The sequence below is a fragment of the Phocoena sinus genome, chromosome 1 (assembly GCF_008692025.1).
Source record: "Phocoena sinus isolate mPhoSin1 chromosome 1, mPhoSin1.pri, whole genome shotgun sequence".
In the NCBI taxonomy this organism is placed as follows: Eukaryota; Metazoa; Chordata; class Mammalia; order Artiodactyla; family Phocoenidae; genus Phocoena; species Phocoena sinus.
In genome coordinates, this window is record NC_045763.1 from 42834355 (window position 1) to 42848081 (window position 13727).

The following is a 13727-nucleotide window of genomic DNA, read 5'->3' on the forward strand; positions in this document are numbered from 1 at the left end:
AGACTATCTTTCACTACTGCCCATCAGAGCCAGGGCTGTGGTACTCCAGCTGTGAATTTTTAGCTGATGCTGGCATACCATGCAGAACTATCTGTGAACCAGGATCAAGGATTTTCTTCCTCAGTCAATTGGTGACAAGTCATAGATATATGTTGAAAGAGAGAAGACCATGCAGCAGCAGTAAGAGCCACAAGTATATTAACCATTTCCTCATACAATTCCTTTGTGCCTTCAGAATCCACTCAAATTCAATTTTATATGTTTTAATGCCATTTTTGATCTAGTGTAGATCTGTATACCTAACTTTACGTATTAGTGAATCAGAGAACATCCAGTTCATGGTGAGCAGCTCAACTCAAAGGTAACTTGGTGACCATGGTCACATGGTAAGTCTCTACTAGTCTAATGGCAAGCTAGGTGGTGTTTCCAAAAGGAGGATAATTATTGGCAGGTGATAACATAACTTTGTTTGGAATCCTATAAACTCTGATCAACCTATATTTGCCTGCTAAAGTCTTCATACAGTATCCCTATCTGCCAGAAACTTCAAATAATATGGATCTGCTGGACCATATGGCCCAAGGGACAGAAAAACTAACTTGGTAACCTGTACCTGCTGCAGAGCCTTCTATTCTTCTGGGCAATACTCAGAATTGGAACTCTTCCAAGTTATTCAGTGAGTCAAAGTAGCACCCTCAAATGAGGTTTATGTTGCCTCCAATATCCATTGTGCCTCTTTCTTAGTGGTTGGAGGAGTCAGATGCAGCAACTAGTTTTTCATCTTGGAGCATCTGGACATGCTCCAGACCACTGGATGCCTAGAATTTACTGAGGCAACAGGCCATTGAATTTTGTGGAACTTATTTCCACCCTCTGACATGCATATATCTTATCAAACTATCTAGGATAGTTACTAATTCTCACTCACTATGTCAAGTCAGCATGGTACCACAAATATTCTGTGTTGTCCATTCTTGTGTAATGAAGAAGATCAAGACCCATTTGGACTAGATTATGACAGGGGGTTAGAAAAATAATATAACCCTGGGGTGGAACAGTGAAGGTGTAGTGCTGATCCTTCCAGATGAAACAAAACTGCATCGTGTGGTCAACTGCATGTTGTGGTCAAAGTGTTGATTTTTTGCAGCAATGAAACAACACCCAAACAGTACCTGTAATTAGAGGGACTACATGAATAAGTCATTTGGAACAATCCACTTTCATTTTCTAGGATCTATCTGTCTTCTGCACAGGCCAAATAGGCAAGCTGAAAGAAGATGTGGCAAGAATCACCATCCCTGCATCCTTCAAGCAACATTAATCTCTCCAATGTCTCTATGTGCTATTGCTTTTGGTTTATTATTTTGGTATGGGGAAGCAATTCTAGTGCCTTCCACTTGGCTTTTGCTACCATAATAGCTCTCATTCCATGGGTTAGAGAACCTATATGGAGATTTTATTAAGTATGTCTATTCCAATTATGCTTTCTGGAACTGGAGAGAGAACCATGGATTTGGTTTGGAATTTACTGGAGCCATTGAGATGGACCCAAACCACCACTACATTAGTGACCTGAGCTCCATAAACCCTTATTTGACTAGTGGACTACCGTGACATTTTAGAACTCCAGTAATTAGTTTCAGTTCACAAAAATTATCTAGTAATCCTTTTTGAAAATCTGGTTATTTCCCTTAGCCTAATGCACCAGCACACTGGCAAATGGTTGCAAATATCTGGGGGGGAAGCCTAGGAAGAAGATTTACAGTGTCAATTTTTAGGAGAGCAGCAGGGTCCTTCATCAAAGACCATCTTTTATCCAAAGGGCTCTGAGTCTGAGAACAAGCTTAAATCTGGGATGTGATTGAGGAGCCACCACTCAATTATATTGTAGTGATTCAAATTAGACCTATTTATTGAGCTAGAGCTTTTCCTCTTATTCAGATCAAGTTAGTCTTTATAGGTTAAATCTGTCTCCAGTGTGGTAGACAACAGCTGAAGTGTCTGTCTGGCTCTTTCAGCTCTTGTTTTGCCCCTGGATAACTTGGATTTTCACCTATGTAACAGTTCAAGAGTGAGCCGTGGCAGAGGACCAGAACAAATATTTTCCCAAAGAAGACATACAAATGGCCAACAGACACATGGATAGTTCCTCAGTATAACTGATCATCAGAGAAACTGAAATCAAAACCACAATGAGATGTTACCTCACACCTTTTAGAATGGTTGTCATCAAAAAAACAAGAGATAACAGGTGTTAGCAAGGATGTGGAGAAAATGGAACACTTGTGCACTGTTGGAGGGAATGTAAATAGGTGCAGCCATTATGGAAAACAGTATGGAGATTCCTCAAAAAATTAAAAGTAGAACTACCATGTGGTCCAGCAATTCTTCTGGGTACATATCCAAAGGAAATGAAAACACTATCTCAAAGAGGCATTTGCATCCTTATATTCATTGTAGCATTATTTACAATAGCTAAGACACTGAAACAAGTGTCCATCAACACATGAATGGAGAAGGAAAATTTGGTATATATACACAGTGGAATAGTGTATAGAACTATATAGTGGACATCTTGCCGTTTGTGACAACATAGATGGACCACAAGAGCATCACGCTAAGAGAAATAAGTCAGAGAAAGGCAAATACTGTATGATCTTACTTATATGTGGAATTTCAAAAAGCAAAACTCATAGAAACAAAGGACAGATTAGTGGTTGCCAGAGGCTAGGGATGAGGGGTGGAGGAAATGGGTGAAGTTGGTCAAGAGGTACAAACTTCCACTTATGAGATAATTTCTGGGATATAGTGTACAACATGGTGACTTTAGTTAACAGCACTGTATTATATATTTGAATGTTGCTAAGAGAGTAGACCTTAAAAGTTCCTATCACAAGAAAAAAAAAACTGCAAAACTGTGTGCTGATGGATGTTACTTATTGTGACAACCGTCTTGCAATACATACATGTATGAAATCATTATGCTGTACACCTTAAACTAATATGTCAATTACATCTCAATAAAACTGGAAAAAATTTTAAATAAATAAAAATAAATTTTAAAAAATATTGTGCCCTGGATTGCAGGGGTATTTATATGCAGATTTGGGGCTCCACATCAATTTAAGCAATCACCCACAGATGAAGGTACTTTGTGGGAGTCCATGAATCCAGTGGAGAAGTTCCAAAACACCATAGAAGAAAAAAAAAATCTGAAAATAAATATATTGAAGAGGGTTAGAGAAAGAGTTTCACTTTGCCCATGTCACCTCTACCTCAAGGTGGCAAGACTTGGTGCCAGGAAGACCCCCACAGCCTGTAATTTTTCCCGCAGGAGAAAGGGAGAGCATGTGAGTGAGTGCCTCTCCCAGCTGTGCTGGATGCTGCCCAAGAGGTCCACTTCCTTCTTGCCTAACTCAGGTTACTGAGGTGATCTGCGAGGCTGTGCAATTGGGAGAGGTGGGGAGCACAGAGACACAGTTGTGTCCCTTTGATGTACTTGGAATATATCAAAGGGACACAGCTAACAGCTTCACGCTTCTTCCTACCAACTGATCTGTGGATTCTATCTAAAAGGCCAACCATGAGATACTGGGAATGCCTTATCTTAACTGGCTCATGAGAACCCTCAACTCTCTGTGCATCTCCCCTATATTCACAACCTCCCCATGGCTGGTTCCCAGCATGAGCTCCTATGGACAGTGAGAGCTAGCCCTTGCAGATGTCTAGCAAACAAGCACAGAAAGTGATCCCAACTCTGTGGGACTGGGAGAGTGCTCATAAACTTGAGTATTTCAGGGTACTGCCCAAGGGGGGAAAAGAGGAGGCCCTCAGCACCCAGCCTATCTTCGCAGGATTGAGAAAAGGCATGCAATCTTAAGAATTCTCCCCTAAGAGAGAGCAAGAAGTGTAGACTGGGCACATGCATAGAAAAGATCTGTAAAAGCCTCAGAATTCCTTGCTGGACTAACAAATGAAGGTATCTCTCTCCTGAAGCCAGTCAGTAAATATTGGAGGAGCTGACTTCTTCAAATGTGATGAAAACAATGCAAGACTTCAAGAAATATGAAAAAATCAAAGAAATAGTATACCACCAAAGGAACACAATAATTTTCTAGTAACCAGCCCCAAAGAAATGGAGATCAACAACTTGCCTGGCAAAGAATTCAAAATAATTTGTTTATTTTTGTTTTTTGGCCAAGCTGCATGGCATGTAGAATCTTAATTCCCTGACCAAGGATCAAACCTGTGCCCCCTGAAGTGGAAGAATGGAGTCTTAACCACTGGACCTCCAGGGAAGTTCCTCAAAATAATTGTTTTAAGGAAACTCAGCTACAAGAGATCATACAACTCAATGAAATCAGGAAAACAGTGTGTGAACAAAATAAGAGGTTTAGCAAAGAAAAAGAAAGTATTTTTTAAATTCTGCAGCTGAAGAATAGAATGAATAAAATAAAAAATGTGATAGAGAGCATCAACAATAGACTTAATCAAGCTGAAAAAAATCTGTGAATTCAAAGACGTCATTTGAAATTATCCATCCATCATCAGAGGAATACATATTTTAGTTTATTTAGCTAATTTTACACCTCAAGGAACTAGAAAAAGAACAAACTAAGGCCAAAGATAGCAGAAGAAAGAAAATAACAAAGATCAGAGCAGAAAAAGTATCAATATATGGACCAGAAAAATAGTAGGAAAAAAAATCAATGAAACTGAGCTGTTTTAAAGAAAAACAAACAATACTGACAAATTTTCATCTTGACTAAGAAAAAAGAGAAGATTCAAATCAATAAAATCAAAAATGAAAGAGAAGACATTACGACTGATACTGCAGAAACACAAAGGAGCATAAAAGACCATTATGAACAATTATATGACAACAAATTGGACAACCTAACAGAAACAGATAAATTCCTAGAAATATAATCTGCCAATATCAAATAGATAAAAATTTTGAATCACTATGTTGTACACCTGAAACTAATATAATAATATTATAAATCAACTATACCTCAATAAAATTTTTAAATAAAATAAATTTTTATTTAATTTTTGAAAAGACTGAATCATGAAGAACTAGAAAGTATGAATAGACCTATAACTAGTAAGAAGATTAAATTAGTAATCAAAAATCTCCCAAAAAAGGAAAAGTCCAGGACAAGTTGGTATACCTGGTAAATTGTACCAAACATTTACAGAGAAATTAATGCCAATCCTTCTCAAACTCTTCCAAAAAATTTAAAGTAGATGGAACACTTCCATACTCAACTTGCAAGGCCAGCATCACCCGGTTAACAAAGCCAGACAAGGATATTGCAAGAAAAGAAAATTACAGACCAACATCCCTGATGCACATAGATGCAAAAATCCTCAGCAAAATATTAGCCAACCAAATTCAACAATACATTGAAATAATCATAAACCATAATCAAGTGGAATTTATTCTGGGGATGCAAAGATGATTCAATATCCACAAATCAGTAAACGTGATACATCACATTAACAAAATTAAAGATAAAAATCATATGATCATCTCAATTGATGCATCTCAAAGAAGCATCTGATAAAATTCAACATCCATTCATGATAAAAACTGTCACCAAAGTGAGTATTGAGGGAATGTACCTCAACATAATAAAGACCATACACTACAAGCTCACAGCTAACATCATACTCAATGGTGAAAAGCTGAAAGCTTTTACTGTAAGATCAGGAATAACACAATGATGCCCACTCTCACCACTTTTATTCAGCATAGGTCTAGAAGTCCTGGCCAGAGAAATGAGACAAGAAAAAGAAATAAAGTTATCCAAATGGGAAAGGAAGAGTGAAATTGTCTCTATTTGTAGATGACATGATATTATATATAGAAAACCCTAAAGACTACCAAAAAAACTGTTAGAACTAAAAAAAGATTCAGTAAAGTTGCAGGATATAAAATCAACATACAAAAATCACTTGCATTTTGATATGCTAACGATAAACTATCTGAAAGAGACATTAAGAAAGCAGTTCCATTTACAGTCACATTAAAGACAATAAAATACTTAGGAATAAACGTGACCAAGGAGGTGAAAGTCTTGTACACTGAAAACTGTAAGACGCTGATGAAAAAAACTGAACAAGACACAAATGGATTGGAAGAATTAATATCAATAAAACACCCATGCTCCCCAAAGTGATCTACAGATTCAATGTAATCTTTATTAAAATTCCAATGGCATTTTTCACAGACACAGAAAAAAAACCCTAAAATTTATATGGAACCACAAAAGACTCTAAATAGCCAAATCAATCTTAAGAAAGAAAAACAAAGGTGGAGGTATCACACTTCCTGATGTCAAATTATATTACAAAGCTATAGTAATCAAGACACTATAGTACTGGCATAAAAACAGACACTTAGAACAATGGAATGAAATAGAGAAGCCACAAATGAGCCCACCAACTAATCATTGACAAAGGCACAAAGAACATAAAATGGGGAAAGGATAGTCCCTTTAATGAATACTGTTGGGAAAACTGGATATTCACATGCTAAAGAATGAAACCAGACCTCTATCTTACACCACTCACACAGATTAAAGACTTAGTGTAAGACTGGAAACTGTCAAAACTCCTAGAAGAAAACACAGGGAAAAAATTCTTTAATGTTGGTCTTGGCAATGGTATTTTGTATTTGACACCAAAAGCACAGGCAACAAAAGCAAAAGCAAACAAGTGACGCTACATCAAATGAAAAGGATTTTGCACAGCAAAAGAAACCAATAACAAAATGAAAAGACAACCTGTGGAATGGGAGAAAATATTTGCAAACCATATAGCTAATAAGAGATAAATATCTAAATATATATAAGGAACTAATATAACTCAATAGCAAAAAACAATCAGAATTTAAAAATTAGCAAAGGACCTGAATAGGCATTTTTCCAAAGAAGACACACAAATGGCCAATGGTACATGAAAAGATGCTCAGCATCACTAATCATCAGGAAAATGCAAGTCAAAACCACAGTGAGATATCACCTTACTCCTATTAGAAGGGCTATTATCAAAAAAACAACACAGGGCTTCCCTGGTGGCGCAGTGGTTGAGAGTCTGCCTGCCGATGCAGGGGACACGGGTTCGTGCCCCGGTCCGGGAAGATCCCACATGCCGCGGAGCGGCTGGGCCCGTGAGCCATGGCCGCTGAGCCTGCGCGTCCGGAGCCTGTGCTCTGCAACAGGAGAGGCCACAACAGTGAGAGGCCCGCATACCACAAAAAAAAAAAAAAAAAAAAACAACACAAAACAAATGTTGGTGAAGATATGGAGAATAGAGAACTCATGTGCTATTGGTGGAGTAATAATAATGTAAATTATTACAGCCATTATGGAAAACAGCATGTAGTTTCCTCAAAAAATTAAAAGTAGAACTACCACATGATCCAACAATCCCAATTCTGGATAAATATCCAAAAATAAATGTCTTGAAGAGCTATCTGTGCCTCCATGTTCACTGCAGCATTATTTACAATAGCCAAGATATGGAAACAACCTAAGTACTCATTAATGAATGAATGGACAAAGAAAATATGGTGTATATATACATATATATATATACACACACACACGATAATGGAATATTATTCAGTTACAAAAAATAATAAAATCTTGCCATTTGCCACAACATGGATGAACCTGGAGGCCATTATGCTAAGTGAAATAGGCCAGGTAGAGAAATCCAATTACTGTGTGGTATCACTTATACTTGGACTCTAAAGAAAAAAAGTCACATTTATAGAAAGAGAGAGTAGAATGGCAGTTGCCAAGGATTGGGGAAATGGTGAGATGTTGGTCAAAAGGTACAAACTTTCAGTTATAAGGTGAATAAGCTCTAAAAATCTAATGTACAGCATGGTGACTGTAGTTAATAATACTGCATTGTATACTTGAAATTTGCTAAGAGAGAAGATCTTAAGCTTTCCACCATACATACTCAAAAAAGGGTAAATATTAAGGTGATGGACACGTTGATTAAATTAATTGTGGTAAATATTTCACAATGTATCAATATTCATATGTCAAATCTACCATATACACTTTAAATATATACAGTTTTCAATAGATCTTTATTGGAGTATAATTGCTTCACAATACTGTGTTAGTTTCCACAATGAAGTGAATCAACCATATGCATACATATATCACCATATCCCCTCCCTCTTGAGCCTCCCTCTCTCCCTCCCTATCCCACCCCTCTAGGCGGTCACAAAGCACCAAGCTGATCTCCCTGTGCTATGCTGCTGCTTCCCACTAGCTATTTTACATTTGGTAGTGTATATATGTCAATGCTACTCTCACTTTACCCCAGCTTCCCCCTCCCCACCCTGTGTCCTCAAGTCCATTGTCTATGTCTACGTCTTTATTCCTGCCCTGCCACTAGGTTCATCAGTACCATTTTTTTTTTAGATACCATATATATGTGTTAGCATATGGTATTTGTTTTTCTCTTTCTGACTTACTTCACTCTGTATGACAGACTCTAGGTCCATCCATCTCCCTGCAAATAACTCAGTTTCGTTTCTTTTTATGGCTGAGTAATATTCCATTGTATATATGTGCCACATCTACTTTATCCATTCATCTGTCGATGGACATTTAGGTTGCTTCCATGTCCTGGCTATTGTAATAGTGCTGCAATGAACATTGTGGTACATGTCTCTCTTTTAGAATTATGGTTTTCTCAGGGTATATGCACAGTAGTGGGATTGCTGGTTCATATGGTAGTTCTATTTAAAAATTTTTAAGGAACCTCCATACTGTTCTCCATAGTGGTTGTATCAATTTACATTCCCACCAACAGTGCAGGAGGGTTCCCTTTTCACCACACCCTTTCCAGCATTTATTGTTTCTAGATTTTTTGATAATGACCATTCTGACCAGTGTTAGGTGATACCTCATTGTAGTTTTGATTTTCATTTCTCTAATAATTGGTGATATTGAGCATCTTTTCATGTGTTTGTTGGCCATCTGTATGTCTTCTTTGGTGAAATGTCTATTTAGGTCTTCCGCCCATTTTTTAGTTGGGAGTGCTTGTTTTTTTGATATTGAGCTCCATAAGCTGTTTGTTAAATACATACAATTTTATTATATTAAAATTGTTTTCAATAATTATATTCAATAATTATTAAATTATAATATATTCTATTATATTTGAATATGATATATAATATATATTACATGTATATGATATATATATATATTATATAATATATTCAATTCAATAAAGCTGGAAACAAAACAAAACATCTCCCAAAGCTGTTCCATTAAATTCTATGGCTTCAAGAAACTGTTAGATGCTCATTGAATATCATGATAATATCTTCATCAGCAACCTATAGATTTAAAAAAATAAAAAAGATAACAAACTTGTGCTCTTTGGGAAAAACAATCTCATCTGGTTTGCTTGTTTTTGTGTTTTAAAATACAGAATAGTACCATAAAAATTATAATAAAAAGTCATATGTGAATTCCCAAAGTAAACAAATATTGATATTTTCTCAAAAAAAGAAAAAAAGATTTGTTAGGTTGCATCCAGATGAGCCTTTACTCTAGTCCTAATAAAGCTCCACAACTAAGACATTCCTCTTCTGAGAACTCTATCTAATGCCTTGTGTTTTATGATGCCCCCCCACTCCAGCTTTGCACACAAAATATTCCCAGCCCTAGGTGAATGTGGGAATTTGTTGGCCTACTGCTTTCTAACAGACTTTCCCCAGCATCAAATAGTGTCCTCATTTGCGTTCACAAAGTAATGCTCATCAAAAGACTCAGGGGGAACGCTCTGCAGATCTCCAAAGCTCTTTCTTTGTGCAGTTCCCTCCTCTCTGGCACTCTGCTTGGCTAGTAATAGCTGCCTTCCCCTCCAAAAGCTCCAGTATCTATCTCCTCAACCCAGCAAGACCACCAGACTCTGAATTTCCCTTGCCTCCACTACAGTGTAGAAACTTCCTCCAGGGAATAAGTTGAGGAAATCAAGGGGTTTGCTTCATTAATTTCCCATTTCTCAGGGTTCACAGTCTTGCAAGGCCTGTTGCCCAATGTCTGAAACATTGTTTCACATATTTTGTCTGATTTTCTAGTTAAGTGGAAAGGTAAATCTAGTCCCTGTTACTACCTCATGGCTGAAAGTGTTAAGTCCCTCCTAACTCTGGTTTTGCATTCCTCAAATCTATCTTCTTCCTTATAAAGCCAGAGTGATATTTCATAAATGCAAATATAACATTATCTCTCCTCACTTAAAACCCCTCGATTGCTTCCATCTGACACTAATCCCATTCTTAAACTCTAGGTTCCTGTCATGCTAAGCAGTCCTGGAATTCATCAGGCTGTTTCATGCACCTATGCTTATTTTACTCCCCACTCCTTTAGCCTTTAAAAGATAGCTCTTGGGCTTCCCTGGTGGCGCAGTGGTTGAGAGTCCGCCTGCTGATGCAGGGGACACGGATTCGTGCCCCGGTGCAGGAAGATTCCCACATGCCACGGAGCTGCTAGGCCCGTGAGCCATGGCCGCTGAACCTGCACATCTGGAGCCTGTGCTCGGCAACGGGAGAGGCCACAACAGTGAGAGGCCCGCGTACAGCAAAAAAAAAAAAAAAAAAAAAGATAGCTCTCTGTGGTCAGAGGGTAAAAACTTCCAGTTAAAAGAAGAATAAGTTTGGGGGATCTAATGTACAGCATGGTGATTATAGTTAATAATTTGTATTACATACTTGAAAGTTGCTAAGAGAGATTGTCAACATTCTCACCATAAAAAAGAAATGGTAGGGACTCCCCTGGTGGCTCAGTGGTTAAGAATCCGCCTGCCAATGCAGAGGACACGGGTTTGATCCCTGGTCCAGGAAGATCCCACATGCCACGGAGCAACTAAGCCTGTGCACCACAACTACTAAGCCTGCACTCTAGAGCCTGCGAGCCACAACTACTGAAGTCCAAGTGCCACAACTACTGAGACCTGCACGCCTAGAGCCCAAGCTCCACAACAGGAAAAGCCATGGCAATGAGAAGCCCGCGCACCACAACAAAGAGCAGTCCCCGCTCCCCACAAAGAGAGAAAACCCATGTGCAGCAACGAAGACCCAATGCAGCCAAAAATAAACAAATTTAACAAAAAAAGAAATGGTAGTATGTGAGATGACAGAGGTATTAGCTATTGCCATGATGGTAATCATTTTGCAATATAGAAGTGTATCAAGTCAACATGTTGTACACCTTAATATTATGCAATGTAATATGTCAATTATATCTCAATGGGAAAAAGAAAGGCACAGCTCTCTGTATCCTTTATGAATACTTCAATAACCACTCACTGAATCTGGCACAGTCAATTCCTTCTACCTTTGTACTGACATTTTATCTAGTACTGAATTCAGTTGTTATTATTGTTAACCCTATTATTATCTGTTCATCACACATATATTGAAATTAGTTGTGGGTAGGTGCTACAGAGAGGTGTAGAGGAGCAAGACCCTGGCCTCTGACGCTCCTGGCCCCTGAGGTCACCCCACTTCTCCACCCCTTGGGCCTGACCGGCCAGCCCCAGGAGTGCTGCGAAGCCACCAGGCCCTGGACGCCTGCGGGCCCCACATGTACCCAGAGCTAGACCTAGGTCAGGTGGCAGCTCAGTGGCCAGGCTGGACTCTGAGCATCCTGGTGGTGGTGGTGCACTGACCTAACGGCTCTGGCCAGAAGTACCAGTTGGTGGTGGATGGTGGGGTAGCTTGGGCAAGTTGGCGCTCCCCATCCGACTCATACAGTCCTCTTTTGTAACAGACTGTGAGCCAACCATCTGCTTTGTGTGTGTGTGATAGATGACAGAGCAGCCCAGTTAGATGTTCTGGATACAATAGGACAAGAAGTTTGGAGCTATAAGAGAACAGTTCCTGAGAACTGATGAGGGTTTCCTATTGCTCTTTTCAGACATACATAGAGGCAGTTTTGAAGAAATCTGTGAGTTTCAAAGACAGACTCTCAGAGTAAAGGATCATGATGAGTTCCAATGATTTTAATTGGTAATAAAGCAGACCTGGATCATCATAGACAGGTAATGTAGGAAGAATAGCAGTTAACCCACAACTTAAGGTAACATACTGTGGGGGTGTCAGCAAAGATTAGGATGAACGTAGATCAAGGTTTCCATGAACTTGTCTGGGTTATAAGGAAATTTCAAGAGTGGGAATGTCTTTCTTCACCAACGAGGAAAGAAAAAGACAAGAAAAGCTGCCATTGTGTCATTTTCTAAGAATTATTTGAGTTTTAGCTACCCACTGCCAGGAAAAGCCTGCATCTTCTCCTTCTCTCCTTACAGTTTACATCATGTTGGTACCTTTCTAGCCTTAGACAAATGATCCTGGTAGCCTTAGACCAAGAAGCTGGTTAATCCTTTCCATGAAGCTAATCTTATGGTCATTTCAAGACAGATTTAAAGGAAACACTAAGGATGCTTCAAAAATTAGCGGATTCCATATATAAAGTGAACTCAAATGAATTGAAGACTTAAATGTAAGACCTGAAACCATAAAAGTCCTAGAAGAAAATATAGGTGGTACACTCTTTGACATCAGTCTTAGCAAAGTTTTTTTGGATATGTCTCCTTAGGCAAGGGAAACAAAAGCAAAAATAAACACGTGGGACTACATCAAACTAAAAAGCTTTTGCATATCAAAGGAAACCACCAACAAAGTGAAAAGGCAACCTAATGAATGGGAGAAGATATTTTCAAAAGATATGTTCCATAAGGGGTTGATATGCAAAGAGCTCATGCAACTCAATATCAAAAAAGCCCAAACAGTTTGATTAAAAAATGGGCAGAAGACCTGAATAGGAATTTTTCAAAGGAGACATACAGAAGGCCAACAAGCACCTGAAAAGGTGGTAAACATAACTAATCATCCAGGAAATGCAAATCAAAACCACAATGAGACACCACCTCACACCTATCAGAATGGCTGTTATCAAAAGGACAAGAGGGCTTCCCTGGTGGCGCAGTAGTTGGGAGTCCGCCTGCCAATGCAGGGGACACGGGTTTGTGTCCCGGTCCAGGAGGGTCCCACGTGCTGCGTAGCGGCTGGGCCCGTGGGCCATGGCCACTGGGCCTGCGGGTCCAGGGCCTGTGCTCTGCAGCGGGAGAGGCCGCGGCGGGAGAGGCCTGCGTACCGCGAAAAAAAAAAAAGGACAAGAAACAACAAGTGTTGGTGAGGATGTGGAGAAAAGGGCACCCTCATGCAAGGTTGGTAGGACTGTAAATTGGAGTAACCACTATGGAAAACAGAGTGGAGGATTCTCAAAAAACGAAGAAAAGAACGACCATATGATCCAGCAATTCCACTCCTGGATATATATCTGAAGAAAACAAAAACGCCAATTCAAAAAGATACGTGCACTGCAGTGATCATTGCAACATTATTTACAATAGCGAAGATATAGAAGCAACTTAAGTGCACATCAATAGATGAATAGGTAAAGAAGATATGGCATGCATATATATATATATATATATATATATATATATATATGTAATAGAATACTACTCAGCCATAAAAAAGAATGAAATCTTGCCATTTGTGACAATATGGATGGACATAGAGGGTATTATGTTTAGTGAAATAAGTCAGAGAAAGACAGATACTTTATGATTTCACTCATATGTGGAATCTAAAAAATGAAACAGATGAACAAACAAAA

General features: G+C 38.7%; 1 pseudogene; it reads left to right on the plus strand.

Annotated features, from left to right (window-relative positions):
* Positions 1 to 11717: 11717 nt before the first annotated feature.
* Positions 11718 to 12285, plus strand: LOC116756810 (annotated as a pseudogene).
* Positions 12286 to 13727: the final 1442 nt, after the last annotated feature.